Source organism: Oncorhynchus masou, chromosome 6 (genome assembly GCF_036934945.1).
Source record: "Oncorhynchus masou masou isolate Uvic2021 chromosome 6, UVic_Omas_1.1, whole genome shotgun sequence".
NCBI lineage: Eukaryota > Metazoa > Chordata > Actinopteri > Salmoniformes > Salmonidae > Oncorhynchus > Oncorhynchus masou.
The window spans coordinates 36968953-36983602 of NC_088217.1; the positions used below are offsets into that span (position 1 = coordinate 36968953).

General features: G+C 55.4%; 1 protein-coding gene across 6 annotated transcripts in view; it reads right to left on the reverse strand.

The window, feature by feature from the left end:
• foxp4 (forkhead box P4) overlaps window positions 1–14650 on the reverse strand; it is a 200783-nt gene that overhangs the window by 46288 nt on the left and 139845 nt on the right. The gene's annotated exons all lie outside the window — the stretch shown is intronic.

The following is a 14650-nucleotide window of genomic DNA, read 5'->3' on the forward strand; positions in this document are numbered from 1 at the left end:
AGGAGGTGAAGGGGTGGAGGGAGGAGGTGAAGGGATGGAGGCAAGAAGGGAAGGGAAGGAGGGAGGAGATGAAGGGGTGGAGGGAGGAGATGAAGCGATGGAGGCAAGGAGGGAAGGGATGGAGGGAGGAGATGAAGGGGTGGAGGCAAGGAGGGAAGGGATGGAGGGAGGAGGTGAAGGGATGGAGGGAGGAGGTGAAGGGATGGAGGGAGGAGATGAACGGGTGGAGGGGGGAGATGAAGGGATGGAGGCAAGAAGGGAAGGGATGGAGGGAGGAAATGAAGGGGTGGAGGCAAGGAGGGAAGGGATAGAGGGAGGAGATGAAGGGGTAGAGGGAGGAGGTGAAGGGATGGAGGGGGGAGATGAAGGGATGGAAGGAGGAGATGAAGGGATGGAGGGAGGAGATGAAGGGATGGAGGGAGGAGGTGAAGGGATGGAGGGAGGAGATGAAGGGGTAGAGGGAGGAGGTGAAGGGATGGAGGCAAGGAGGGAAGGGATGCAGGGAGGAGGTGAAGGGATGGAGGCAAGGATGGAAGGGATGGAGGGAGGAGATGAAGGGGTAGAGGGAGGAGGTGAAGGGATGGAGGCAAGGAGGTGAAGGGATGGAGGCAAAGAGGGAAGGGATGGAGGGAGGAGGTGAAGGGATGGAGGGAGGAGGTGAAGGGATGGAGGGAGGAGGTGAAGGGGTGGAGGGAGGAGATGAAGGGATGGAGGGAGGGAGGAGAGGAAGGGGTAGAGGGTGGAGGTGAAGGGATGGAGGCAAGAAGGTGAAGGGATGGAGGCAAGGAGGGAAGGGATGGAGTGAGGAGGTGAAGCGATGGAGGCAAGGGGGGAAGGGATGGAGGCAATGAGGGGAGGGATGGAGAGAGGAGATGAAGGGGTGGAGGGAGGAGATGAAGTGATGGAGGCAAGGGGGAAGGGATGGAGGGAGGAGGTGAAGGGGTGGAGGGAGGAGATGAAGGGATGGAGGGAGGGAGGAGAGGAAGGGGTAGAGGGTGGAGGTGAAGGGATGGAGGCAAGAAGGTGAAGGGATGGAGGCAAGGAGGGAAGGGATGGAGGGAGGAGGTGAAGCGATGGAGGAAAGGGGGGAAGGGATGGAGGCAATGAGGGGAGGGATGGAGAGAGGAGATGAAGGGGTGGAGGGAGGAGATGAAGTGATGGAGGCAAGGGGGGAAGGGATGGAGGGAGGAGGTGAAGGGATGGAGGGAGGAGGTGAAGGGGTGGAGGGAGGAGATGAAGGGGTAGAGGGAGGAGGTGAAGGGATGGAGGCAAGGAGGTGAAGGGATGGAGGCAAGGAGGGAAGGGATGGAGGGAGTAGATGAAGGGATGGAGGGAGGAGATGAAGGGATGGAGGGAGGAGATGAAGGGGTGGAGGCAAGGAGGGAAGGGATGGAGGGAGGAGGTGAAGGGATGGAGGGAGGAGGTGAAGGGATGGAGGGAGGAGATGAAGGGGTGGAGGGGGGAGATGAAGGGATGGAGGCAAGAAGGGAAGGGATGGAGGGAGGAAATGAAGGGATGGAGGCAAGGAGGGAAGGGATAGAGGGAGGAGATGAAGGGGTAGAGGGAGGAGGTGAAGGGATGGAGGCAAGGAGGTGAAGGGATGGAGGCAAGGAGGGAAGGGATGGAGGGAGTAGATGAAGGGATGGAGGGAGGAGATGAAGGGGTGGAGGGAGGAGATGAAGGGGTGGAGGGAGGAGATGAAGGGATGGAGGCAAGGAGGGAAGGGATGGAGGGAGGAGATGAAGGGGGAAGGGATGGAGGCAAGGAGGGAAGGGATAGAGGGAGGAGATAAAGGGGTAGAGGGAGGAGGTGAAGGGATGGAGGCAAGGAGGGAGGGGATAGAGGGAGGAGATGAAGGGGTAGAGGGAGGAGGTGAAGGGATGGAGGCAAGGAGGGAAGGGATGGAGGGAGGAGATGAAGGGATGGAGGCAAGGAGGGAAGGGATGGAGAGAGGAGGTGAAGGGATGGAGGCAAGGAGGGAAGGGATGGAGGGAGGAGATGAAGGGATGGAGGAAGGAGGTGAAGGGATGGAGGCAAGGAGGGAAGGGATGGAGGGAGGAGATGAAGGGATGGAGGCAAGGAGGGAAGGAATAGAGGGAGGAGATGAAGGGATGGAGGCAAGGAGGGAAGGGATGGAGGGAGGAGGTGAAGGGATGGGGTCAAGGAGGGAAAGGATGGAGGGAGGAGATGAAGGGATGGAGGAAGGAGGTGAAGGGATGGAGGGAGGAGGTGAAGGGATGGAGGGAGGAGGTGAAGGGATGGAGGGAGGAGATGAAGGGGTGGAGGCAAGGAGGGAAGGGATGGAGGGAGGAGGTGAAGGGATGGAGGGAGGCGAGGAAGGGGTAGAGGGAGGAGGTGAAGGGGTGGAGGGAGGAGGTGAAGGGATGGAGGGAGGCGATGAAGGGGTAGAGGGAGGAGGTGAAGGGATGGAGGCAAGGAGGGAAGGGATGGAGGGAGGAGGTGAAAGGATGGAGGGAGGAGATGAAGGGGTGGAGGCAAGGAGGGAAGGGATGGAGGGAGGAGGTGAAGGGATGGAGGCAAGGAGGGAAGGGATGGAGGGAGGAGGTGAAAGGATGGAGGGAGGAGATGAAGGGGTGGAGGCAAGGAGGGAAGGGATGGAGGGAGGAGGTGAAGGGATGGAGGGAGGCGATGAAGGGGTAGAGGGAGGAGGTGAAGGGGTGGAGGGAGGAGGTGAAGGGATGGAGGAGGCGATGAAGGGGTAGAGGGAGGAGGTGAAGGGATGGAGGCAAGGAGGGAAGGGATGGAGGGAGGAGGTGAAAGGATGGAGGGAGGAGATGAAGGGGGTGGAGGCAAGGAGGGAAGGGATGGAGGGAGGAGGTGAAGGGATGGAGGGAGGCGATGAAGGGGTAGAGGGAGGAGGTGAAGGGGTGGAGGGAGGAGGTGAAGGGATGGAGGGAGGCGATGAAGGGGTAGAGGGAGGAGGTGAAGGGATGGAGGCAAGGAGGGAAGGGATGGAGGGAGGAGGTGAAAGGATGGAGGGAGGAGATGAAGGGGTGGAGGCAAGGAGGGAAGGGATGGAGGGAGGAGGTGAAGGGATGGAGGGAGGAGGTGAAGGGATGGAGGGAGGAGATGAAGGGGGTGGAGGCAAGGAGGGAAGGGATAGAGGGAGGAGATGAAGGGGGGAGAGGGAGGAGATGAAGGGATGGAGGGAGGAGGTGAAGGGATGGAGGCAAGGAGGGAAGGAATGGAGGGAGGAGATGAAGGGATGGAGGCAAGGAGGGAAGGGAGGAGGTGAAGGGATGGAGGCAAGGACGGAAGGGATGGAGGGAGGAGATGAAGGGATGGAGGGAGGAAGTGAAGGGATGAAGGGAGGCGATGAAGGGGTAGAGGGAGGAGGTGAAGGGATGGAGGCAAGTAGGGAAGGGATGGAGGGAGGAGGTGAAGGGATGGAGGGAGGAGATGAAGCGATGGAGGCAAGGAGGGAAGGGATGGAGGGAGGAGGTGAAGGGATGGAGGGAGGAGATGAAGGGATGGAGGCAAGGAGGGAAGGGAGGAGGTGAAGGGATGGAGGCAAGGACGGAAGGGATGGAGGGAGGAGATGAAGGGAGGAAGTGAAGGGATGAAGGGAGGCGATGAAGGGGTAGAGGGAGGAGGTGAAGGGATGGAGGCAAGTAGGGAAGGGATGGAGGCAAGGAGGGAAGGGATAGAGGGAGGAGATGTAGGGGTAGAGGGAGGAGGTGAAGGGATGGAGGCAAGGAGGGAAGGGATGGAGGGAGGAGATGAAGGGATGGAGGCAAGGAGGGAAGGGATGGAGAGAGGAGGTGAAGGGATGGAGGCAAGGAGGGAAGGGATGGAGGGAGGAGATGAAGGGATGGAGGAAGGAGGTGAAGGGATGGAGGCAAGGAGGGAAGGGATGGAGGGAGGAGATGAAGGGATGGAGGCAAGGAGGGAAGGAATAGAGGGAGGAGATGAAGGGATGGAGGCAAGGAGGGAAGGGATGGAGGGAGGAGGTGAAGGGATGGGGTCAAGGAGGGAAAGGATGGAGGGAGGAGATGAAGGGATGGAGGAAGGAGGTGAAGGGATGGAGGGAGGAGGTGAAGGGGTGGAGGGAGGAGGTGAAGGGATTGAGGGAGGCGATGAAGGGGTAGAGGGAGGAGGTGAAGGGATGGAGGCAAGGAGGGAAGGGATGGAGGGAGGAGGTGAAAGGATGGAGGGAGGAGATGAAGGGGTGGAGGCAAGGAGGGAAGGGATGGAGGGAGGAGGTGAAGGGATGGAGGGAGGAGGTGAAGGGATGGAGGGAGGAGATGAAGGGGTGGAGGCAAGGAGGGAAGGGATAGAGGGAGGAGATGAAGGGATGGAGGGAGGAGGTGAAGGGATGGAGGCAAGGAGGGAAGGAATGGAGGGAGGAGATGAAGGGATGGAGGCAAGGAGGGAAGGGAGGAGGTGAAGGGATGGAGGCAAGGACGGAAGGGATGGAGGGAGGAGATGAAGGGATGGAGGGAGGAAGTGAAGGGATGAAGGGAGGCGATGAAGGGGTAGAGGGAGGAGGTGAAGGGATGGAGGCAAGTAGGGAAGGGATGGAGGGAGGAGGTGAAGGGATGGAGGGAGGAGATGAAGCGATGGAGGCAAGGAGGGAAGGGATGGAGGGAGGAGGTGAAGGGATGGAGGGAGGAGATGAAGGGATGGAGGCAAGGAGGGAAGGGAGGAGGTGAAGGGATGGAGGCAAGGACGGAAGGGATGGAGGGAGGAGATGAAGGGATGGAGGGAGGAAGTGAAGGGATGAAGGGAGGCGATGAAGGGGTAGAGGGAGGAGGTGAAGGGATGGAGGCAAGTAGGGAAGGGATGGAGGCAAGGAGGGAAGGGATAGAGGGAGGAGATGAAGGGGTAGAGGGAGGAGGTGAAGGGATGGAGGCAAGGAGGGAAGGGATGGAGGGAGGAGATGAAGGGATGGAGGCAAGGAGGGAAGGGATGGAGAGAGGAGGTGAAGGGATGGAGGCAAGGAGGGAAGGGATGGAGGGAGGAGATGAAGGGATGGAGGAAGGAGGTGAAGGGATGGAGGCAAGGAGGGAAGGGATGGAGGGAGGAGATGAAGGGATGGAGGCAAGGAGGGAAGGAATAGAGGGAGGAGATGAAGGGATGGAGGCAAGGAGGGAAGGGATGGAGGGAGGAGGTGAAGGGATGGGGTCAAGGAGGGAAAGGATGGAGGGAGGAGATGAAGGGATGGAGGAAGGAGGTGAAGGGATGGAGGGAGGAGGTGAAGGGGTGGAGGGAGGAGTTGAAGGGATTGAGGGAGGCGATGAAGGGGTAGAGGGAGGAGGTGAAGGGATGGAGGCAAGGAGGGAAGGGATGGAGGGAGGAGGTGAAAGGATGGAGGGAGGAGATGAAGGGGTGGAGGCAAGGAGGGAAGGGATGGAGGGAGGAGGTGAAGGGATGGAGGGAGGCGATGAAGGGGTGGAGGGAGGAGGTGAAGGGGTGGAGGGAGGAGGTGAAGGGATGGAGGGAGGCGATGAAGGGGTAGAGGGAGGAGGTGAAGGGATGGAGGCAAGGAGGGAAGGGATGGAGGGAGGAGGTGAAAGGATGGAGGGAGGAGATGAAGGGGTGGAGGCAAGGAGGGAAGGGATGGAGGGAGGAGGTGAAGGGATGGAGGGAGGAGGTGAAGGGATGGAGGGAGGAGATGAAGGGGTGGAGGCAAGGAGGGAAGGGATAGAGGGAGGAGATGAAGGGGTAGAGGGAGGAGATGAAGGGATGGAGGGAGGAGGTGAAGGGATGGAGGCAAGGAGGGAAGGAATGGAGGGAGGAGATGAAGGGATGGAGGCAAGGAGGGAAGGGAGGAGGTGAAGGGATGGAGGCAAGGACGGAAGGGATGGAGGGAGGAGATGAAGGGATGGAGGGAGGAAGTGAAGGGATGAAGGGAGGCGATGAAGGGGTAGAGGGAGGAGGTGAAGGGATGGAGGCAAGTAGGGAAGGGATGGAGGGAGGAGGTGAAGGGATGGAGGGAGGAGATGAAGCGATGGAGGCAAGGAGGGAAGGGATGGAGGGAGGAGGTGAAGGGATGGAGGGAGGAGGTGAAGGGATGGAGGCAAGGGATGGAGGGAGGCAATGAAGGGGTAGAGGGAGGAGGTGAAGGGATGGAGGCAAGGAGGGAAGGGATGGAGGGAGGAGGTGAAGGGATGGAGGCAAGAAGGGAAGGGATGGAGGGAGGAGATGACGGGATGGAGGGAGGAGGTGAAGGGATGGAGGCAAGGAGGGAAGGGATGGAGGGAAGAGATGAAGGGATGGAGGGGGAGGGTGAAGGGATGGAGGCAAGGAGGGAAGGGATGGAGGGAGGAGGTGAAGGGATGGAGGGAGGAGGTGAAGGGATGGAGGCAAGGGATGGAGGGAGGCAATGAAGGGGTAGAGGGAGGAGGTGAAGGGATGGAGGCAAGGAGGGAAGGGATGGAGGGAGGAGATGAAGGGATGGAGGCAAGGAGGGAAGGGATGGAGGGAGGAGGTGAAGGGATGGAGGCAAGGAGGGAAGGGATGGAGGGAGGAGATGAAGGGATGGAGGAAGGAGGTGAAGGGATGGAGGCAAGGAGGGAAGGGATGGGGGAGGAGATGAAGGGATGGAGGGAGGAGGTGAAGGGATGGAGGCAAGGAGGGAAGGAATGGAGGGAGGAGATGAAGGGATGGAGGCAAGGAGGGAAGGGATGGAGGGAGGAGGTGAAGGGATGGAGGCAAGGACGGAAGGGATGGAGGGAGGAGATGAAGGGATGGAGGGAGGAAGTGAAGGGATGGAGGGAGGCGATGAAGGGGTAGAGGGAGGAGGTGAAGGGATGGAGGCAAGGAGGGAAGGGATGGAGGGAGGAGATGAAGGGATGGAGGCAAGGAGGGAAGGGATGGAGGGAGGAGGTGAAGGGATGGAGGCAAGGAGGGAAGGGATGGAGGGAGGAGATGAAGGGATGGAGGAAGGAGGTGAAGGGATGGAGGCAAGGAGGGAAGGGATGGAGGGAGGAGATGAAGGGATGGAGGGAGGAGGTGAAGGGATGGAGGCAAGGAGGGAAGGAATGGAGGGAGGAGATGAAGGGATGGAGACAAGGAGGGAAGGGATGGAGGGAGGAGGTGAAGGGATGGAGGCAAGGACGGAAGGGATGGAGGGAGGAGGTGAAGGGATGGAGGTAAGGAGGGAAGGGATGGAGGGAGGAGGTGAAGGGATGGAGGGAGGAGGTGAAGGGATGGAGGCAAGGGATGGAGGGAGGCGATGAAGGGGTAGAGGGAGGAGGTGGAGGGATGGAGGCAAGGAGGGAAGGGATAGAGAGAGGAGATGAAGTGATGGTGTCAAGGAGGGAAGGGATGGAGGGAGGAGGTGAAGGGGTGGAGGGAGGAGATGAAGGGGTGGAGGGAGGAGATGAAGGGGTGGAGGGAGGAGATGAAGGGGTGGAGGGAGGAGATGAAGGGATGGAGGGAGGAGATGAAGGGGTGGAGGGAAGAGATGAAGGGGTGGAGGGAGGAGGTGAAGGGGTGGAGGGAGGAGGTGAAGGGGTGGAGGGGGAGATGAAGGGATGGAGGCAAGGAGGGAAGGGATGGAGGCAAGGAGGGAAGGGATGGAGGGAGGAGATGAAGGGGTGGAGGGAGGAGATGAAGGGGTGGAGGGAGGAGATGAAGGGGTGGAGGGAGGAGATGAAGGGGTGAGGGAGGAGGTGAAGGGGTGGAGGGAGTAGATGAAGGGATGGAGGGAGTAGATGAAGGGATGGAGGGAGTAGATGAAGGGATGGAGGGAGGAGGTGAAGGTATGGAGGCAGGACGGAAGAGATGTGGGGAGGAGATGAAGGGGTGGGGGGAGGAGGTGAAGGGATGGAGGGAGGAGATGAAGGGGTGGAGGGAGGAGGTGAAGGGGTGGAGGGAGGAGGTGAAGGGGTGGAGGGGGAGGTGAAGGGGTGGAGGGGGGAGGTGAAGGGGTGGAGGGAGGTGAAGGGGTGGAGGGAGGAGGTGAAGGGGTGGAGGGAGGAGGTGAAGGGGTGGAGGGAGTAGATGAAGGGGTAGAGGGAGGAGATGAAGGGGTGGAGGGAGTAGATGAAGGGATGGAGGGAGGAGGGAAGGGATGGAGGGAGGAGGGAAGGGATGGAGGGAGGAGATGAAGGGGTGGAGGGAGGAGGTGAAGGGGTGGAGGGAGGAGGTGAAGGGGTGGAGGGAGGAGATGAAGGGGTGGAGGGAGTAGATGAAGGGATGGAGGGAGGAGGTGAAGGGGTAGAGGGAGGAGGTGAAGGGATGGAGGCAAGGAGGGAAGGGATGGAGGGAGGAGATGAAGGGGTAGAGGGAGGAGATGAAGGGGTAGAGGGAGGAGGTGAAGGGGTGGATGGAGGAGATGAAGGGATGGAGGGAGGTGAAGGGGTAGAAGGAGGAGGTGAAGGGGTGGAGGGAGGAGGTGAAGGGATGGAGGCAGGAGATGAAGGGGTAGAGGGAGGAGGTGAAGGGATGGAGGGAGGAGGTGAAGGGATGGGGGCAGAGGTAAAGGGATGGGGGGAGGAGGTAAAGGGATGGGGGGAGGAGGTAAAGGGATGGGGGGATGAGGTGAAGGGATGGAGGGTGGAGGTGAAGGGGTGGGGAGAGGAGGTGAAGGGATGTAGAGAGAGGAGGTGAAGGGGTAGAGAGAGGAGGTGGAGGGAAGAGATAAAGGGGTAGAGAGAGGAGATGAAGGGGTGGAGGGAGGAGATGAATGGGTGGAGGGAGGAGGTGAAGGGGTGGAGGGAGGAGATGAATGGGTGGAGGGGGGAGGTGGAGGGAGGAGATGAATGGGTGGAGGGAGGAGGTGATGGGGTGAGGTGAAGGGGTGGAGGTGAAGGGGTGAGGTTAAGGGGTGGAGGGAGGAGGTGGGTGAAGGGGTGGAGGGAGGAGGTGAAGGGGTGGAGGGAGGAGGTGAAGGGGTGGAGGGAGGAGGTGAAGGGGTGGAGGGAGGAGGTGAAGGGGTGGAGGGAGGAGGTGAAGGGGCGGATGGAGGAGGTGAAGGGGTGGAGGGAGGAGGTGAAGGGGTGAGGTGATGGGGTGGAGGGAGGAGGTGAAGGGGTGAGTAGTATAGACTACATGGCATGTGGCGATAACGTCAACGTGTGTCACAGTGATGAATGTCCCCCATTCTGGTTTCCCTGTCGGTACCGGTCCAAGCCTGTGTTTCGCTGGTTGATGCCCCCCCCCCAGAGAGATGGCCCTTATCTTCCCCAGAAAACAGAGGGAGAGGAAAGGCAGAGGGAAGCAGAGGGAGAGAGAGAGAGAAAGATAGGAAGAGGCAGAGCGAGAGAGAGAGAGAGAGAGAGAGAGAGAGAGAGAGGAGGGGTGGGAAAATAAACTAAATATACATTTTTCTATTGGAGAGCGAGTGGTGGCCAACGAGTCTTTGAACAGAGAGGAGGAACTCACAGGAACGCCACCGAGGTCACTTCCTTCCAGAATGGGCATCTGGGAGGTTGGGTGTGCGTGTGTGTTTAGGGAGGCAGGCAGAGGGTCACTATTTCAGCACTACAGGCATTTTTTCCCAGAGAGAGAAGAGAAGAAAAATAAATCTGATCTGCCAGTTACAATGTTCCACCGCTTGTTCTCTTGACATCTGTCACAACTGCACACTCAACAACCTTCTCATAGACCCGCACCAAGCCAAATACACTTTAGTGTCTACAGCTAGGTACAGAATATTTGATTGACCATGTAACTAGGGCCGGAGTTTTTCCTATTTCAGTCATTTGGTCATGATCAGGAAAAACTCTAGGCCTTGTCTGTAGCTCTTGCTGTTTGAAGCTCTCTAGCACTGTTCAACACTTTCTCTCTTTCTTGGTCCATCTCTTCTCCTCCCTGGTCTGTTTCATGTCCCTCCTCTACCCCGTCCCTCCCTCTATCTCACCCTCTCTCTCCAGAGACATGGTAGTGGTTCTTTAACACATTGTGTGTGTGTTCTGTTTACATTAGCCGCGGCTGAGTGGCCAAAGCTAGCGCAGTAACAGGCTGTCAATGTGATTTATGAGCACATCACACACTGTCTGAGCCTGCCAGTCACACACACACGCGCGCGCACACACAGAACATACACACACACACACACACACACACACACACACACACACACACACACACACACACACACACACACACACACACACACACACACACAGTCCCAAATGGCTAGTGTGACAGACAGAGTCACTTCATCAAGCTGACTTCTGACCAGCCCAATGCACCACTCACAAACACGTACGCAAACACACACTCTTTCAGCATCACTTCTACACAGAAAAGAGCGAGTGGAACAATCAGAGAATAGAGAAGAGGTCAAAAAGTCACAGTCATCGATGCACAAACACTCAAAAAGGCACAGGGGAGATTTGTATTTTTTTATCCTACTCTCTCTCTCCATCCCCCTCTCTCTCTCCATCCCTCTCTCTCTCCATCCTCTCTCTCTCTCTTCACCCCTCTCTCTCTCCATCCCCCTCTCTCTCTCCATCCCTCTCTCTCTCCATCCCTCTCTCTCTCTCTTCACCCCTCTCTCTCTCCATCCCTCTCTCTCTCCATCCCCTCTCTCTCTCCCTCCTCTCTCTTCACCCTCTCTCTCCCATCCCTCTCTCTCTCCATCCCCCTCTCTCTCCATCCCCCTCTCCCATCTCTCTCTCTCCATCCCCCTCTCTCTCTCCATCCCCCTCTCTCTCTCCATCCCTCTCTCTCTCTCTTCACCCCTCTCTCTCTCCATCCCTCTCTCTCCATCCCCCTCTCTCTCTCCATCCCTCTCTCTCTTCACCCCTCTCTCTCTCCATCCCTCTCTCTCTCCATCCCCCTCTCTCTCCATCCCCCTCTCTCTCCATCTCTCTCTCTCCATCTCTCTCTCTCCATCCCCCTCTCTCTCATCCCCCTCTCTCTCCATCCCTCTCTCTCTCCATCCCTCTCTCTCTCTATCCCCCTCTCTCTCCATCTCCATCCCCCTCTCTCTCTCTCCATCCCCCTCTCTCTCTCCATCCCCCCCCTCTCTCTCTCTCCATCCCCCTCTCTCCATCCCCCTCTCTCTCCATCCCCCTCTCTCCCATCCCCCTCTCTCTCCATCCCCCTCTCTCTCCATCCCCCTCTCTCCATCCCCCTCTCCATCCCCCTCTCTCCATCCCCCTCTCTCTCCATCCCCTCTCTCTCCATCCCCCCCTCTCTCTCCCTCTCTCTCCATCCCCCTCTCTCTCCATCCCTCCCTCTCTCCATCCCTCCCTCTCTCCCTCTCTCCTTCTGGTGAATGACCAAAAGCGAACACAGAGCTTTTCCTCATTTAATCACATCTTTCCATCCATCTGATTTATCCATTATTATTAGAACTACTAATAAGAATAAATATCATAAACGACTAATTAAGTTCTCATCTGTGTACTACAGTACATAGGGGGTGCCTATCCCCTAGGCACTTCTCATATCCCTTAGACACTTCTCATATCCCCTAGGCACTTCCCCTATCCCCTAGGCACTTCCCCTATCCCCTAGGCACTTCCCCTATCCCCTAGGCACTTCCCCTATCCCCTAGGCCCTTCCCCTATCCCCTAGGCACTTCCCCTATCCCCTCGGCACTTCCCCTATCCCCTCGGCACTTCCCCTATCCCCTCGGCACTTCCCCTATCCCCTAGGCACTTCCCTATCCCCTAGGCACTTCCCCTATCCCCTAGGCACTTCCCCTATCCCCTAGGCACTTCCCCTATCCCCTAGGTACTTCCCCTATTCCCTAGGTACTTCCCCTATCCCCTAGGTACTTCCCCTATCCCCTAGGTACTTCCCCTATCCCCTAGACACTTCCCCTATCCCCTAGGTACTTCCCCTATCCCCTAGGTACTTCCCCTATCCCCTAGACACTTCCCCTATCCCCTAGACACTTCCCCTATCCCCTAGACACTTCCCCTATCCCCTAGACACTTCCCCTATCCCCTAGGTACTTCCCCTATCCCCTAGGCCAGCGGTATTCAATGTTGGGGTGGCGACCACAGCTGCACTGGGGGTCGCCAACATGTTTTAAATAAGAGTACAGATCCAGAGTTCCTTACTAATTATTGACCCTCATTCATCAATCAAGTACAAGGGTGCAGCGAAAATCCACAGACACTCTGCCCTCTGTGGAATGAGTTTGACAAATGTGACCTAACCTCGATTTCCTGGGCACTTGATAAGCAGGTGACCTACATAGACCTATGTAACCTACCTGCCATACCCAATCTAACTAGTAGGTTGAGCACCGCCAGGCCTGGAGGTCCACAGCCCTGCTGCTTGTCCTTCTTCCTCTCAGTCCTGGGACACCAGGTGAGTGGAGACCCAATCAATGTCATTAACCATTCAATTAACCACCAGCTAGCGAAGAAAACAAGCAGTATTGCGGTTCTGGAGGCATATCAATATGTCTGAGTTGGACTGTTGATGACTGTAAGGCATTGAGTTAGACTGTACAGCAGGCTTAGCTTTAGCTGAATGCAGGAGATGATGCATGTCCACAACAGTGGGTATGGTGAACCATCACACATCAACTGTGGTGTGTGTGTGTGTGTGTGTAAGTGTGTTTGTGACCAGTGTTTGCACTTGTCTGGTTGTTACAGGAAAACAAAACCGGAGACTCGGACAGGAGAAGGAAAAAAGAAAAAACAGCATCAGACACGGTCTCTACATGCAAGTCAACCACAACTGGTTTGCTTTGGTCACGGTTGAGTTGGCTGACCGCTGTAGGCGAGGGGGGAGAGGGTCCACAGGGAGAGGGGGATCAGGGATGAGAGAGGAGGAAAGGACGGCGGGAGGGAGAAAGGAGGGATGATCTAGGGCGAACCTCCTCGTGCAATTCCCACAATGGTCTCTGGAGTCCATGAGCTCTCTAGAAGCCTGTCTCTCTTTCCTACCTGCTTTTTTCTCCTTCTTTCTCTCTTTCTCTCTATCTCACTTTTCTCTTTCTCTCTCACTTCTCCTTTCCTCTGTTACTGTCACATCCCTCCTCTACTTTCTGAAAATTGGATGACGAGTGTGTGTTTGTATGTGGAGAGTGTGTGTGTGTGTTTGTATGTGTGAGAGTGTGTGTGTGTGTATGTGAGAGTGTGTGTGTTTGTGATAAAATCACTATATTATTGTTGTCTTAGACACCTCTGACAACTGATAACCAATGATCCCTCAAAGAAAATTAGGCACTCAGCAAATTTCGGGTCTTCTGAGCAAAAACTTGAATGATGTGAAAATTCTGTGCAACTTCCAGCACAAGTTTACTGTGAATATTGAGGCTGCACCTGCTAGAGGTTGACCGATTAATCAGAATGGCCGATTAATTAGGGCCGATTTCAGGTTTTCATAACATTCGGAAATCTGCATTTTTGGACACCGATCATGGCCGATTACATTGCACTCCACGAGGAGACAGTGTGACAGGCTGACTACCTGTTATGCGAGTGCAGCAAGGAGCCAAGGTAAGGTGCTAGCTAGCATTAAACTTATCTTATAAAAAGAATCAGTCTTAACATAATCACTAATTAACTACACATGGTTGATGATATTACTAGTTTATCTAGCTTGTCCTGCGTTGCGTATAATCGATGCGGTGCCTGTAAATTTATCATTGAATCACAGCCTACTTCGCCAAACGGGTGATGATGTAACAAGCGCATTCGTGAAAAAAGCACTGTCGTTGCACCAATGTGTACCTAACCATAAACATCAACGCCTTTCTTCAAATCAATACACAAGTATATATTTTTAAACCTGCATATTTATTTAATATTGCCTGCTAACATTAATTTATTTTAACTAGGTAAATTGTGTCACTTCTCTTGCAACCGAGTCAGAGTATATGCAGCAGTTTGGGCCGCCTGGCTCGTTGTGAACTGTGTGAAGACTATATCTTCCTAACAAAGACAGCCAACTTCGCCTAATGGGGGATGATTTAACAAAAGCGCATTTGCGAAAAAAGCACAATCGTTGCACGATTGTACCTAACCATAAACATAAATTCTTTGCTTAAAATCAATACACAGAAGTATATATTTTTTAAACCTGCATATTTAGTTATGTAACGCGGCGTGGCTATTGAGATTCATGTTTAATAAAACAAAGGAAACACGAATACTACAAAAACAAGAAACGTAACACGAAAACCGAAACAGCCTATACTGGTGCAAAGTAACACAGAGACAGAAACAAGGACAATCACCCACAACACACTCAAAGAATATGGCTGCCTAAATATGGTTCCCAATCAGAGACAACGATAAACACCTGCCTCTGATTGAGAACTACTTCAGACAGCCATAGACTAAGCTACAAAACCCCACTAAGCTACAATCCCAATACCTGTGAAAAACCCCAAGACAAAAACACAGCACATACCAAAACCCATGTCACACCCTGGCCTGACCAAATAAATAAAGAAAACACAAAATACTACTACCAGGGTGTAACAAGTTAAAAGAAATCCAGATTAGCAAGCAATATTAAACTTGGGAAATTGTGTCACTTCTCTTTCGTTCATGGCACGCAGAGTCAGGGTATATGCAACAGTTAAGGCTGCCTGGCTCATTGCGAACTAATTTGCCAGAAATGTACGTAATTATGACATAACATTGAAGGTTGTTCAATGTAACAGGAATATTTAGATTTATGGATGCCACCCGTTAAGATAAAATACAGAACGGTTCCGTATTTCACTGAAAGAATAAACATTTGTTTTCTAATAGTTTCCGAT